The sequence below is a fragment of the Chionomys nivalis genome, chromosome 1 (genome assembly GCF_950005125.1).
Source record: "Chionomys nivalis chromosome 1, mChiNiv1.1, whole genome shotgun sequence".
In the NCBI taxonomy this organism is placed as follows: Eukaryota; Metazoa; Chordata; class Mammalia; order Rodentia; family Cricetidae; genus Chionomys; species Chionomys nivalis.
Genome location: NC_080086.1, coordinates 90,512,666 through 90,526,246, shown reverse-complemented (window position 1 = coordinate 90,526,246; position 13,581 = coordinate 90,512,666).

Below are 13,581 nucleotides of genomic sequence, written 5' to 3'. Positions count from 1 at the left end.
TCTGTCTCTGTCTTCTTTCATCGCCTGATGAAGGTTAATATTCAGGGGGATGCTTATATGTTTTTCTTTGGGTTCACCTTCTTATTTAGCTTCTCTAGAGTCACGATTTATAGTCTCAAAGTCCTTTATTTATGGCTAGAAACCAAATATGAGTGAGTACATCCCATGTTCCTCTTTTTGGGTCTGGCTTACCTCACTCAGGATAGTATCGGGTTCAACCTACCTCTTGACCCAGCAATACCACTATTGGGAATATACCCAAGAGATGCCCAAACATACAACAAAAGTATATGCTCAACTATGTTCATAGCAGCATTGTTTGTAATTGCCAGAACCTGGAAACAACCTAGATGTCCTTCAATGGAAGAATGGATGAAGAAAGTATGGAATATATACATATTAGAGTACTACTCAGCAGTAAAAAACAATGACTTCTTGAATTTTGCATACGAATTTCAAGTTTTTATGTCAGCACGACATTCCTCTACTTTGCCATAGCCCCTCCTGCCTTGTATTTATATATTTTAAGCAGAAAATGAAGGTACTTAAATCCTGGAAAAGCAAGCAAACAAACAAAAAACCACAAGGGATGCATTAAGAGTGTTTAAAAATAAATTCCTTGAGACAACTTACATAATTGTTCCCCAGCTTTCTGGGAAGAATCCACAGTTTCGCCAGACAGAACCCAGTCAGTGAGCGTTTGCCAAAAAGTAAGTGCTGCAAGCATGTTCTTCCTTGGAACGGCACTCCTTGGGCATGGTTCTCCACATCTCCCTCGAGTGCAGATGATGGCGATTCTGTCCTCACAGAGGAAGGGATGGCCTGCAGGGCAGCTGCTGCTACACCTGAGATCGCTGCTTCAGGTTCCCTGGGACCTTTCACCCTGTTAAATGATATTTCCGCCAAGGGAAGAAGCCTGGGCATGGCTTCTGTACTGCTAAGTGCAGTATGGAAACTGGAGGGTTGGCTCTGTGCCCACAGAGATAGATATATTGTGTATGTTTCCGAGTCTTGAGATGCTGAGCACAAGTGGACAACTCAAGACCAAAGTGCTGCCTATTTAATAAATGATTTATTTTAACACAAAGCACGGTGTTTTGTTCAGAAACAGGCCAAGAAATGAAACAGCAAAAATGTATTTTAAAGGGACATAACAGTTGTTTGTGTTACTAAGGACACTTCACTTGGAAGGAATCAGCATCAGTCTCTAAAGTGTCAAATTTCTAGTTCATCTTCAATGATCAGGTTTTTTTGAGCATCCCCTTTGAGACATCAGAAAAGCAGGCACCCTGTATTAAATGGTTGTGTGTGTGTCCCTCCAGTGCTATTTATGCACAGAGCATTTATAATTCACAAGGAAACAATTCCTTTTTATTGATTTTACTGAGTAAATATTTAAAGCAGAAAAAATTCAGATGATTAGAAAAGAAACGGGTCTTATAAATAAACAGAGCTAAAGAAACTATTGGCTATTCATCTAGGCATTAATATTAATTCATTATTAAAATAAAGAGAATGCCGTAGGTATTTTATTATATATTATGACATCAGGTTTTATGCCTTAAACATAAGAAACTACATTGGAAATTAACTCTCCAAATGTCCAGTTCAGGAAGATAACTTAAAGGCATAATTAATCCAGTGAACACACCTCAGTTCTTCCTAGACTCTTAGACTTCAAAGCTCTTTACTCTAAAACAGACACACAGTATGGAATGAGGTCAAATTGGGTCTGAATGAACGAATGCCTCCTCTGGAGGAAAGCTTGAATGAGACCGCATTCTTTTGACCTCTGCTGTGGAGCATCCATTCTCTTCTTCTCAATTTCTCCTTCCTATTTCTTCCCATTTACCTTCTTATTGCTTAACCCTTGCATCCAAGCATTTATTTTCCAAATTTACTTTAATGATATTCGGTCTATGTCACCCTACGTCCAGACTGTAGAGAATTGACCTTAAAGTTAACACTAACCAAAAGGCTCTGATTTCCTTCACTACCTCTCAACAGAATCCAAATTCTGTATCATCTCAGCAGGATGCCCGTTGCGCCCTGGCCATTCACCATGTTTTGCTCAGGCATCTCTTCTGTTTGGCACAACTCCCCAACCCACATTGCTCATGTAACATCAACAATAAAATTCAGCATTCTGAACTCCTCTCACGGGGCGCATGCAGGTTCCCCACTCAGGCGGTAAACCTCATTAAGGCTTGATTAAGTCATAGTTGAAACCCAAATGGAATTCGTCAGAAGCTGTCCATCTGATCATTAGCATGATTGCTTCGTTTCCTCCTTGGAACAGTTGCTTTACTCAGTGTAAAATAAAATTTTTCCTTTCATCTTATACAGTTTACAGTATATGTTCGTTGAAGAAACACTTAAAAACAGACAAGATGATGAGGGTTGAAGGCATCCCCACCAGTATTTAGACTCTATGTCTGTTAGCTTAAAAACAAAGTCAGGTGTAATTACAAAAGATGGGGTAGTGTGAACATATTTAACACCACTGAACTACGTACTTGGAAGTGGTTATGGTGATTGGTCAATTTAGGTAATTTTGCATCCATTTCAGAAAAGATGAGACCATGCCATTTGTACTACATTGTAACATATCTCATGATGCATGTCTGAGATTTTTGGTCTTCTGCAAGTTTTGTTTTTCCCCACTATGCTAGTGAACAGTTGTTTGTTCATAAACTCTGGTCTGAGTGCTCAGGAAGCCCGCAGGGTAAAAGCTGTTTGTCACAGTTGGGCTAGGATGCTACCTGCTCAGTTCACTCTGACTTGCCTAGGAATGTGCAGTGGGACTTTCCAAAGGTTACAAGGTGAGGGATGCTACATCGGGTTTAATGGCTTCTGTCCAATTACTTACTAAAGAGTTCTGCACAAATATAAGATGTGCTTGCTTCCTTTTGGAAAGCAGTTTACAAAACTTTTCTTTAAAGTAGTTACTTTCTTTTAAAAATAGTGCCAACATATATTTAAAATAATTCGATTTTAAGTTCTAATACAGTAAATATCAATATAAAAAACAGAACAAAATTATTTGCATTTTCGATCATGTCATCAAATATACCAACTGACCATCAAACAAAACTACTGTTATTTAGTAAAATATAAATTGTCATAGTTGATAATTCCATATTGTTCAACGTGAAAGGTGGAGAGTGTTATGTTTTTAGCAATTTCAGATTTATGTCCTTTATAAATTTGGAGTTAGTTTTGTCTACAAGGTATAATAGATACAGGTATTAGTTCATTCTTATGCATATAGGCATCCAGTTTTACCATTTGTTTAAGACTTTTCTTTTTTCTAGTGTTTATTTTTTGGTATCTCTGTCAAAAATTAAATGATTGAAGTTATGTGTACGCACATTTTTGTCTTCAATTTTTGTTTAATTGCTCTACATATCTGTTTTGTGCAGTCATACATTGTTTTTATTACTATGGTTCTATAATATATTTTAAGATTTGGAATCATAATTTTTTTAACACCGTTCGTTTTGTTCTTTTTTTGGATCACTAATCTACTGTGTCATATCATTGGAAGATAGGAATAGTCTGATTCCCCTTCCCCTCAGTTTGTATCCATTTGCTAACTGCCTCTTGTCTTATTGCTCTAGCTAGTACTTTGCACAGTGTTGAAAAATGACTGGAAAGAGTGGACATCCCTCTCTTGTTTTTGACTTTCATGTTATTGCTTTAAGCTTTTATATATTTAGAATGATGTTGGTTATGGTTTTCTCATATATAGGTCTTATTAAGTTGTGACAAGTTCCATTTAGCCTTTTATTCTCTAAGACATTTGTCTTGGAAGGCATGTTGTATTTTGTGACAGACTTTTCCATCACGTATTGATATAATCGTGTGATTTTTGTCCTTAAGTCTATTGATGTGGTTTATTACATTTATTGACCTGAGTAGGTTGAGAACATCTTGCATTTCAGGAATAAATGCAAGCCAACTTGGTTATGTTGTATTCTTTGTTTGTTTGTTTGTTTGTTTTTCTTTGCATGTATTTTATTGAGTATTTTTGAGTTTATGTTCATTAGGGATATTGGCCTAATTTTTTGAGGGTTTTGTTTCTTTATCTATTTAGGCAGACAGTCTGTGTCTTTTGATTGGAGAATTGAGGCCTATAGTTTTCTTATGGGTATGTTTAGATTGTTGACATATTGGTTTAATTTTAGATGTTTGGCTGAATCTAGAAAAATCATCCATTTCTTTTAGATTATCTAGCTTTATGGAGTACAGGTTTTTAAAATATTCCCTTAAAATAGTGTTACTATCTTCAGTATCTCTTATAATATTTCCCAATTCATTTATGACTCTGCTAATTTGTGTCCTTGTTTGTTTTAGTCTAAAGTCTATTTTGTTAGATATAAAAATAGTGATGTCTGCTTGCTTCCTGGTTGCATTGGATTGGAGTGTTTTTGTCTATCATTTTACTCCAAGGCATTGCCTACCCTTAAAACAAGGATGTGTTTCTTTTCTTAATTATGCTTTTTATTTTCTGAGAATTTAATACATTTTCACAATAACATATTATGACATCTATTCCATTTCCCTTCCTCAGATTTCCATATACCCTACCCCAACAACACACCTGTACCACTTTGATTTATTCATTATTATTATTATTTTATATCTTTATTTTTTAATTTTTAGTCTTCTCTCACATATTACAGCCCAACTCCAGTTTCCTATTCACCTCCTCCCCCAAGTCTCTCCCGTGATCTCCCCTCTCCCCAAGATCCACCCTCTCCTTCTTACCTCAGAAAAGAACAGGCTTCCCAGGGATATCAGCCAGACACGACATAACATGCTATGATAATACTGGGCACATATTATCTCATCAAGGCTGAATGAGGCAACCTAGCAGGAGGAGAAAAGGTCTCACAAGTAGGCAAAAGAGTCAGAGACTGCCCCAGCTCTCACTATTAGGAATCCCACAAGAATACCAAGCTACTCAGCTATAATATAAATGCAGGAGACCTAGGTTAGACCCCTACAGGCTCTCTGATCTCTGCGAGCCCCCATGCGTCCTGGTCAATTGATTCTGTGACTATGTTCTTAGGGTGTCCCTGACCCCTCTGATCCCTCTGATTTCCTCCCCCTCCTCAGCAGGACTCATTGAGTCTCTGCATTTGCTCCCATCAGTTGCTGGATAAAGTCTCTCTCGTCTTTTTTTGGTAAGTATTCTGCTAGGCTCCAGTCTCAGAATGCTCTTCAGGCAGGACAAACCGTAGGTTGAAGGTTTTGTGGCTGGATTAGTAGCCCTATCCCTCCACTTGAGGCTTTTGCCTGGTTACGGAACTTGGCCAGTTGAGACTCCCTGTCCCCCATTGCTAGGAGGCACTGCTAGGGCTACCCTTGTAGATTCTGTGTAGTTTCCATTACACTAGGTTTCCTTCTTGCCTTCAAAATTCCCCCCAATTCCAGTCATTTCTCCCAGTGTTTTCTCTGGCTCCCCATTTGATATTTCCTATTCCTACCCGACTCACCCTCAGTCCACTAGCGAAATCTATTTTATTTCCCCGGTTCAGGAAGATCCTTGCATTTCCTCCTGAAACACTCCTTGTTACTTAGCCCCTCCGGTTCTGTGGACCACAGCCTGCTATTGAGATGGATACTTTGCATTGGTGTGGATCTTGGTTTATTGATACAAATTTAAGGTCATTCTTGTTATATGTATATTTCTGCTCTTAATTAAAGTATTGTAATTGTGTTGTTCATTTAAAAATGTAATGCATAATTAAGAAGTATAGGTTAATTGTAACTGTAATTCTTGCTTGATACTTGTTTTGTTTTATGTAATTTTACTATGTAAAAGTTAAAGCCTTCCTTTTTGTTTAAACAGAAAAGGGGAAATGGTGTGGGCAGTCCTTCAGTCTATGTGTTGCTTTTATTGGTTAATGAATAAAGAACTCCTTTGAGCCTGTGGTAGGGAAGAACAGAACTAGGCAGAGAAAGCTAGGCTGTATGCTGGGAGAAAGAAGGGTGGAATCACAGAGAAGCCGTGTAGCCTTGTCAGAGACAGATGTCAGAACTTTGCCAGTAAGCCACTGCCACATGGCAATACACAGATTAATAGAAATGAATTAATATAAGAGTTAACCAATAAGAAGCTAAAGTGAATGGGCCAAGCAGTGATCTAATTAATACAGTTTCTGTTTGATTATTTCAGGTCTAAGCTAGCTGGGTGGCCAGGACTGAAGCAGCTCCCTCCTCCAACAATAACATGATTATATTCTGTGTTTAGTTGAACTATTCTGTACGTATCTGTTAGGTCAATTTGATTCAGAATGTCTGTTAGCTCCACTATTTCTCTATTTAGTTTCTGTTTGGGTGGTAGTGGGTTAATGAAGCCTCTCATCATTAATGTGTGAGGTTTAATTTGTGATTTAAGGTTAATAATTGTTTTAAACAAATGTGGGTGTCCTTACATTTGGGCCCTAGATGTTAAGAACTGAAATGGCATCTTGGTGGATTTTTGCTTTGCTGAGTATAAAATGTCCTTCTCCATCTCTTTTGATTAATTTGGGTTGGAAGCCTTTGGTTAGATATTAGAATAGTGACATCAGCTTGCTTCTTAGGTACATTTGTTTGGAAAATCTTTCCCTGACCCCTTACTCTGAGGAAATGTCTATCTTTGGTTGAGGTGTGTTTCTTGTATGCAGCAAAAGGGTGGATTCCGTTTTTGCATCCATTTGTTAGTTTATGTCTTTTATTGGGGAAATTGAGTCCATTGATGTTGAGAGATTGTAATGACCAAAGATTGCTAATTTAGTTTGTTTTATTGATATTGTTGGTGGTGGTAATGTATATGTGTGTGTGTGTGTTTCTCTTCTTTGGGTTTTGCTGCTGGTGTGAGATTATTTCCTGTGTTTTCAGGGGTGTGGTTAACTTCCTTGGGTTGAAGTTTTCCTTCTAGTACCTTTTGTAGGGCTAGATATGTGGATAGAAAATTTTTAAATTTGACTTTGTCATGAAATATCTTGTTTTTTCCATCCATGGTGATTGAAAAATTTGCTTTATATAGTAGTTTCGGCTGGCATCCAAGGTCTCTTAAAGTCTGTAAGATATCTGTCCAAGCCCTTCTGGCTTTTACAGTCTCTGCTGAAAAGTTGGGTATAATTCTAATAGCCTTGCTTTTATGTGTTACTTGGCCTTTTTCCCTTGCAGTTTTTAATATTCCTGTGTTGTTCTGTATATTTAGCGTTTTGGTTGTAATGTGATTTGTGGACTCTCTTTACTGATCCAATCTATTTGGTGTTCTATAAGGTTCTTGTACTTTTATAGGCATGTTTTTTTGGGGGAGGGGGCTAGGAAATTTTTTTTTTTTTTTTTTTTTTTTTTTTTTTTTGGTTTTTGAGCTGGGAATTTTCTCTTCTTCTAGTCCTACACTTCTTAGGTTTGCTCTTTTCATAGTGTCCTGGATTTCCTGGATGTTTTGTTCTAGGAAATTTTTAGATTTGACAGTTTTTTAACCTATGTATTTATTTCTTCTATTGTACCTTCAATGCTTGAGATTCTCTCTTTCATCTCTCTTATTCTGTTGGTGATGCTTGCATCTGTAGTTCCTATTCACTTGTCCAGTTTTTTTCATTTCTAGAATTCCCTCAGATTGTGTTTTCTTTGTTGCTTCTATTTTGATTTTCTGGTCTTGAACAGTTTCTTTTACCTATTTATTTTTTCTTGGATTTCTTGACATTCTTTAAGGGATTTATTGATTTCTGCCAATATTTTATTTGTCTATTTCTTGATTTCCTTAAGGTATTTTTCTTCCATTCATCTTTAAGGACCTCTAATATCTTTATAAAGTTGTTTTAAAGGTCATTTTTTTTTGTGCTTCAGCTGCATTGGAATATTCAGGATTGCTGGGGTCCTATGGTGCCATGTTGTCCTGGCTGTTGTTAATTTTATTATTACACTGACCTTCAGGCATCAAGGTTTGGGGTGGTTATAGGTCTAGATGCTGATTTTCGAATTTGTCTTTATTGGATGGGTATCTTGTTCTTTGGTTTCTGTTTTCTGTTTGATCTTTTGGTCTTAGTTGCCTGGATTTCTGGTGGCCAATGTGACCTCTGATCCAGTAGGAAGTCTCTGTCCAAATTGGGGGCTGGTTCTTCAAGTGACTATCTTGAGCTTTAGTGCACCAAAGTTCTTCAGGGGGAATTTTGTTCTTTTGATTGGTGTGGCATGCAACTGAGCAACAGAAGTCATCCAGAGTTGGGGACAGGAACAGGACTATCAGGCAGGTGGTAAGGTTGGCAGTGGAATGGGTCTTTGGGAAATGAATCTAGGGAGCAGGGCATTTAGCAGGCAGATCACTCACCTCTTCCGATTGGTTGGTGTGTTTCTTGTAGGCAGGAGACATGGGTTTTGCTTTTTGATCCATGCAGTCAGTCTGTGTCTGTTGATTGGGGAACCAAGATTATTGATATTTAAAGTTGTTATTGAAATATGAGTGTGTTAGTTGTGGTGTTTATGTTTTTAATTTTTGTTATTTTTGTTTGTGTTCTCAATGGTATTTTGTGTTTTAGTAATTATGACTTAATATTTCTCTCCATATTTTCTCTGTTATATTCATTCCTTTCTTTAGTCCAACATAATGTTTCTTATATTTTTCTTCAGTTTTGTTTATTTGATTTTTTAGGCTATTTATATAGTGGAATCCCTTTGAATCACAGCAAATAATTTTCCTGAATATATCAATTAGGTTGGCTATCATAGTTTCTTAAAAGTTAGAATGCATTTTTTTCTGGCTCTTCTTGCTTTCAATATTTAATTGAGAAATAAACTGTTATTGTGATGGGTTTTCTTTTATATGTGACTTGTGTATTTTTTCTCTCTCTTAAAGCTTCCAACACATTTTATTTGTTATGTGTATTTAGTGTTTTAAGTATTATAGATCATGGTCATTTTTTCTGGTCTTTTCTGTTTGGTGTTTTGTATGCTTCTTGTATTTATATGTGTGTGCTTTGCTGCAGTTTCCTCTTGAGTTCTACATCCAGAGTAGCTTCGAGGTGACTGCTTGAGGTAATCCAGCCTGACAGAATACTCCAGTCAGGATTTGACCACAATACCAAACTTTGTCAGAGTCTTTCAAAGATTATCAGTGCCCCTAATCAGCAGGAAGTAGCCTATAAAACTATATCCACATTCCCAAAAATGGATTATGGATGTTTGTCTTTGTTTAGAAGGTTGGTTACAAGTTGTTATGAATAATGGTCAGAAAAAAGCTAAACAAAGAAGTTCAGATTCAGAGTTCTTGTTTTGAAAAGAACAAAAGTGGAAATGCTGTGGAAGAATGCTCTTGTATTCTGTAAAGATTTGTGACTCATTTTGGTTTAATAAAAGTTCCAGCCAGTGCACGCCTTTAATCCCAGCACTCGGGAGGCAGAGGCAGGCGGATCTCTGTGAGTTCGAGACCAGCCTGGTCTACAGAGCTAGTTCCAGGACAGGCTCCAAAGCCACAGAGAAACCCTGTCTCGAAAAACAAACAAACAAACAAACAAAAAGTTCCAGACAGGCTGGAAGTATAGGTGGGGTGATCGGGTGATTGCACTAAGAGAATTCTAGGAAGAGTAAAGGCCAAGTTGCAGTTGTCACCTAGATGCAGAGGAAGATGAGAATGCCTCACTGAGAAAAGTTGTCAAGCCATGTGGCTAAACATAGACAAGAATTAAGGGTTATTTTAAGGTATAAGAGCTAGTTATTAATAATCCTGAGTTAATAGGCCAAACAGTTTATAATTAATATAAACCTCTATGTGTTTTTTGGGGACTGAACAGCTGTGGGACCAGAAGGGACAGAAACTTCCATCTACAGTGCTTTTTCTTTAGTGAAGGGAAGTTTTCTTCTATGATTATGTTGAAAATCTGATCTACACCATTGGCTTAGGATTCTTCTCCCTCATTGTTTTAATTAGTGTTCTGTTGTTGCAAAGAGAAATCTTTATTACAACAACTATTATGAAAGAAAGCATTTAATTGGGGGCTTGTTTACTGTTTCAGAGGTTTAGTTCATTATCATCATGGAAGGTATACAGGCAGACACCATGTTGGAGAAGCAGCTGAGAGTTCTACATCTAGATTTATGGATAGCAAGAAGAGAGAGGCACTGGGCTTGACTTGGGCTTTTGAAACCTCAAAGTCCACTCCCAGTGCCACACTTCCTCTAAGAATGCCAGACCTACTCTAAAAAGTTCACACCTCCTAATTCTTCTCAAGTAGTGCCATTCCCTGATGACTAGGTGTTCAAATATATTAACCTGGAGAGGCATTCATATTCAAACCACCGTACTCATCTTTGCCTATAATTTGAGATTTGGTCTTTTCACAGTGTCTCACATTCCCTGTGTTGATTCCCTGTGTGTGTGTGTTGCTTTTTCTTTCATTTTTTGTTCCTTGCTCATTTGGTTTAGATGCTTTATTTTCATCTTCCAGATCTGATACTTTGTCCTCTGCTTGACTCATTACACTTCCAAGGCTTTCTTTGGATTTTCTAGATGGGCAACTGGGTCTTTCAATTACGTCTTCATTTCAGCCCGAGCCCTCTTCAATCTTTCTATCTCTTTATTGAATTCCATTTTCAAGGCCTGGGTTGTCTATGTCATTTTCATCAGCCTCATGTTTGTGTTTCTCAGGCCTCACTAAGGCATTATTTTTCCTAAGACTCTCCTTGATCTCACTGAGTTAATTGTGTCTTTTTTAAACCCCTTGAATACTTTGAGGAGATTTAGGATTTTTCTTTGTACTAGGGTTAATCTAGGTTAGATGTGACATGAGAGAGTGATGTGGTATTGTTAGGGGAAATACTGACCCAAACTGAGAACCCCTCTGGAAAGAAGGTAGACAAATCCGCAGTAGGCTTGTGATTGGGTTGTGAGGCCCAGGCTAAATCTGATATATTATCAAAATGACATGGATGAAGAGATCAGGAACACTCAACAGGCTAGACCCTTAAAGAGGTTGTTAGAAGTCTGGGTAAGGAGTGGGGTAGTATAGATGATGCAGAGTACTCTGGGTAGAGGTAGGTAGGGCAAGTCCTAGAGGGAACCCAGCCCAAAATCTTAAAACTTGGCTCTAGATAATCAAGGAGGGAGGTCGACTTTACAGGGAACAAATGCATATTTAGGAAGCAATTGGAATGGCCTTCCTGAAGTACAAACACATAATAGTTATGACTACTTTTTTCCTTGCTGGACTTCAGAAATAAAGAATACCATATTTAATAGCAGGAACTGCTAGATTAGATCATTTGAAGGGAAATGAGTAGAGTTAATGTTGAATACTAATTCATCATTAATCTTGTCATAAGTTAGATTCTTACGGGTTTCACTGATAAAGCGCTGGTATTCTTTGGCAAATGTCATGGGGGAAAACTTTCTGCTAGTGTGGGTAGTTGTATATTTTTTATTCACCTAGGTAAATAAAGAGCAGATTACTGGTATGAATGCATTATGATGGTCCAGGATTAATTGGGCAGTGAAAGGCGCAACCATAACCACTGTCACTTCCGGGTATCACCAGGTGCCCAGAACAGGATTGCTCCGGGTCAGGACTTCCCAAGGACTGTAAGTTGCAAACAATCACCAATGCTTCTCACATTTTAGAGCCAGAGTCCAGTCTCTGAGAAGCCAATGAGATAGAGGAATGAAGGCAGCAGTGATTTTCTCTGGCAGGAGAGTGCAAAGCCAAATGGGACTTGTGTAACATTACCACAGCACTCATGACTAAGCTGGCAGCAATAGTGAACATGCCAATGGCTCCTGCCATGGAGCTGAGGCAACTCACAGGAGTGCTTCAGTGACTCACAGATAAACACACAAAAGGATAAAGTACCAGGAGGTAGAAGATTGGCAAGAAATAATTGTGAAGTAATCGGAAGACCTATACTCAATCCAGGCCTGTCAGCTAAACAGGTCATCTTGGATAAGTTGCCTAACTTCATAAACATATGTCAACACAATGACCTCTGAATCATGGCTTTCTCACCCAGTGTCTCTTTTCACACCAGAAGTTCTTTAGTTTTGACTGAGCTATCTGGCAAAAACTCAGAGCTCAGAGCAGACAAAACAGGACAGCTCAGAGACATTATTGCAGTGTTTAGAGAGAATATCAAGGTAAAATCTGATAGATGGTTGGATCTTGGGGGAGGGTGACTGCAACAAACACAGTCCCGGGAAGCCTGGGGTATGCTGCATCTATAGTATGGAGGAAGAGCAGGGACAAATGCTACCCAGCGCCGATGTGTCATTCAGGATTGGTTATGTCTGTAGGGCATCCGAGGTGGGAGAACTCTGAGTAGGGGTGGCAGGAGAAAGAGCTGGGTGGCAGTGTGTCCCATGGAAGGAGGGACTAGTACTCTTGCTCTGTGCTTCATGGTTTCCTGTAATGCCTGTACATTTCCTACTGTGCTGTGCAAACAAAGGCTCAAAACAAGGCCTTGAAAGCAGGGGAGGAAGCCTTTGAAATGAACCTTCCTTCCTTTACAGTTGGTTATCTTGGGTAATCGGTCACAGCAGCGAAGTGTGTTAAGGGAAAGAGGCCTGGAAAGACGGGCAGAGGAGAAGAGGGCTCGTGTAGGCAATAGACATAGATCTAATGAGGAGTGAGCTGCTTAGCTTCAGGGTCTGCAGAGGTAGGAGTGGGAAGTGCATTCTGGAATTCCCTGGTTATGGAAGGATTGCAGGGCTAAGGGGCAGAGAAGGGTTCACTCTCTGAGGGATTGGGAACATTCATTCGCTAGACAGAGTCACTGATAAAGTCAGAGTGATGACGGTGTTCTGAAAAGATTCACACAGGAACCTGGAAGACACCACGTATAGACTCAGGAGCAAAAGACAGACGCATGGAAAGTTTCTGTGGAGGAAGGGAGCGGAGCAGGACAATGGAAAGGGCGAAATACAGTAACTAGCTAGCTGCAAGCTGATGGAGGCCTAAGGTCATGAGGAGGAAATGGGAAAGGATGTTGGAGACACATCAAAGGAGACACAAGCGGGCTTTGGGGGCAGGTGAAATGAACGTTGTGGGGGCTGACAGATGGGAGAATCCTGGGCATGGTGGATATGTAGCTAAGGCGGAGGTGGCCCCAGCTCTAAGATCTGTAGCTGAGCTGAGATCCAAGACACTGATCTGAAAGTATTCTGTGACCCAGAATTCATCACGGGAGGGGCATTGTGCTTGAGAGCCAGCAAGTGGTTGAGGAAGGAGGCTTGGAGAGCGCTGAAATGCGTGGGGGGGAAGGGGGGGGAGAGAAGGGAAGGAATACGGCACAAAGGAAGCAAGGAGACAAACTGGAGAGTATTCATCCCACAAAACACTGGGGCAATAGTACAATGAAAGGGTTTTAAGAAAATAACAAAACAAAACAAGATACGGTACATACATTTTCACATATCTGAAACATGTGAGGGTGTTTCAGGCCTGTTATTGACTGTGTTACCAAAGATTTTTTTTAAAAAATAATTTGCTCTGTACAGTGTAATATCTTTATGTAAGAGCCAAGAACAAAACTTTTTTTAATTGTTCAATATGTTCAGACGTCTGACTTTGAAAGGAAAACCCAGTTGTCTCC